General features: G+C 42.4%; 1 pseudogene; it reads right to left on the bottom strand.

Moving 5' to 3' along the window:
* Positions 1-408: 408 nt before the first annotated feature.
* On the bottom strand, positions 409-1,591 carry LOC131757064 (zinc finger protein 75A pseudogene; annotated as a pseudogene).
* Positions 1,592-3,015: the final 1,424 nt, after the last annotated feature.

The raw sequence follows: 3,015 nt of genomic DNA, 5'->3' as shown, positions 1-3,015 counted from the left end.
GAGTGGCTGGGGAGGTCACTCTGTGACCACAGAAGACTGATGACTCATGACTGCATCTGCTATTCTGAAGCTGATCTTGCTATTTTGCCAGGTACAATCCCAAAACAGCTTATTCCCTTGCTCAGAATATTCTTAGAGCACATTTTTTGCTAAGGAATTCAGTGAAAGTTCTAAGTAAAAACAGTAATTAGTACAACTATTAAAATTTCCCCTCCACAGTCAACCCTGATTTCTTTCTGTGAAACATGACATTTACATCTCCAAATTTTCCACTGGTGAAAAATTCTTCATGCTTCCTAATTTTGCATTTTTTCATAAACTTTAGGGTCAAGCGCCACTTGGTATATGTCTGTAGACTAAGGACACTGAACAAGCTTTCCTTCACTGGTGTCAAGGTTTCTGGTGTCAAAGTCTTGAGCACTTACTGAAGCTTCTGCATGTGCTACAGGTGGGTTCTCCGGTGTTTAATAAGGTGGGAATTTTGACTGAATTTTTTTCCACATTGATGACATGTAAAGGGCTTCTCTCCAGTGTGAGTTCTTTGGTGTGTGCGGAGATGTGAATTTTGACTGAAGCTTTCCCACACCATGAACATTTATATGGCTTTACTCCTTGGTGTGTTGTTAAATGCTTATTAAGATCTGACCTCCATCTAAACCTCTTATCACACTGTTCACATTTATATGGTTTCTCTTAAGTGTGAATTCTTTGGTGCTTAATAAGGTCAGAGCTAACTCTGAAGCTTTTCCCACATTCCTGACATTTAAAAGGCTTCTCTCCTGCACGTTCTTTCTTGTGAAACTCGAAAAGTTTCAGCAGCTCTTCTTCCCACCAGTTTGAAAATTTCTTTCTTTCCTTCACTGGAAAATCTTGGTGCCATTTCCCCACCCTATGCATATCACCATGATTTTCTTTGCCCATTGTTTTCTGATGAACATTCACACCGGCTTTTTTTGATACTATGTCTCCTGGTGCTTGTATTTCTAAGTCAGAAAAACATATAGGTTGATGATTTTCAGTGTCATTTTTCATCTTTATCTCTGAAAACAGCTCTCCGGGACTGTCTTTGAACACTGGGGATCCTTGAACCCATGGCTCTTCCCCTTGCTCTAAGCAGCAGTTCATTTTAGTTTTGGGGAGCACAAATAATGCTAGAGAGATGACAGTCTCATAGTTTTCTTGCATTACATCATTGTAGAGGGCCTTCTGAGTAGGATCCAGTAACTCCCATTCTTCCTGGGAAAAATATATGGCCACTTCTTCAAATGTCAACAAGCTCTGGGACTCAGGCAAGATGAGCTCAGGTGCCACTGGCCAGTCTTTGGTGTTCGTATGTTCAGGAAAGGCTAGGATCCGGTGAGCAGGCACCACCCTCTCACATACGGGCTCAGTTTCTTTGTGGGTATTCCTGATCAGCAGCTCTTGTAGACTCTGGTGTGTATTCCAAAATTCTTCATCCTGGGACATGCCCACTTGCTAGGCCTCTGCTGACTTCAGCTTGAAGCCTAGGGCCTCTGCTGTTTCTCCCAAGAGCACTGCCTCCTGTCCCAACTCATGGTCTGCAACCCACCTTCAGATCTACTGTCATCATTCTGATCTAGGAACAGTTTGGCTCCTGTGTTGGACACACCACCAGCACCATCTCTGACAACTGAGGCCCAGTCTGATCTGGAACAAAACCAATAGAAGGTTCTTCTTTCTCGGATGGCTTGGCTTCGTGGAGGCCGCTTCCTCCTCCCGGGGCTCTACCGCAAGTAGCCGCCGGTCCGGCCACCGCTCAAAGGAGGACAGCTCCCAGCCCCGCGCCACTCAGAGGTAGGTTCCGAGGCTCAGGCCCGGAACCACTTAGGTTCGCCTGGCCCAGACAAGCCCGCCCGGAGCAGTTACTGTGCTGCGGGCTTACCCACCCCCACCCCTCACTCCATCTCAGTAAATATTAATAGCTTTTATTCATTGATCTTTGTTTTCTCACATATGTTTCATTTTTCACTATTTAATTTATTCGCCTTAAATAATACTCTTTGACCCAGTGGTTGCAATGAGGCAATCAGGAAACTAATTTTACTTTCCAGTTACTTACCAAACACATCTGCTCCCATTTTGTGTTAGATGAGTGATTCCCATTGTCAAAGCATATACAATTTACAGTCCATTTTCTCAACTCTATTATTTTGTTTGTTAGATCAGTAATTACTCTTTCCACTTGGAGTTCATCCTTTTATAGTGTTCTCAAGAACGCTCTTGCAAAGAATATTCACTAAGTCTCTTGTGTGTTCATGAATGTGTATTTGTTTGTAAACTTCAAGGTCAACTTGCCTTGCCTCACACTTTCTTTCCTAGAGTATCTTACAGGTTTTCTATGACTCTCATCTTTTTCTCATCAATTTCTCTCATCTTGCTAAAAAGTGGTTATGGCTGTCATAACTTTTCATTATAAAATGGGGACCATATATGTTACCATACAAACTGGAACAGTGGTAAGAATGAAATGGGACAATGCAATGGGATAATTATGCTGGGATCATAGACATAAAAAATGACTGTCCTTCACAAAAAAGGATTAGTGGGATTTTGTCCAGAGACAACTGTGAGTTATTATTATATGGCCCAGGAAAAATTCATAGATATATGAGGAAATAAGACAGGAAATGAGAGTGAGGTATTTGAAAAGGCCCACATACAGTAACTTCCCCTCAGTCCTCCAAAGATGATCTTTAGAAAGTGTGACCAGAACCTCAGATTAAGCATAGGGAGCTTGGAGTATTTATACCTCCATGCACATTTGTCATTGTTTAAGAGCTGTTCACAGGAGGACAAAACTTTGGAGACAGTTTCTGTTCTCTGCTTGTGCAGACAAATGTGGTTCTAGCCACCTGTGTGTAGTTATCTGATAGACTTGCTGGTGCTCACTCCTGGGAATGGAAACATATATGGAGGCTTCGTGCAAACAAATGGTATAAAGGGGTCTGATAAAGTATGAGTGGAGCACTAACAAGATGCTATGGTTCCAGTTTA

The sequence above is a fragment of the Kogia breviceps genome, chromosome 5 (assembly GCF_026419965.1).
Source record: "Kogia breviceps isolate mKogBre1 chromosome 5, mKogBre1 haplotype 1, whole genome shotgun sequence".
Lineage (NCBI taxonomy): Eukaryota > Metazoa > Chordata > Mammalia > Artiodactyla > Physeteridae > Kogia > Kogia breviceps.
Note: the sequence above shows the minus strand (reverse complement) of the source record. Positions and strands in the feature narration are given on the sequence as shown.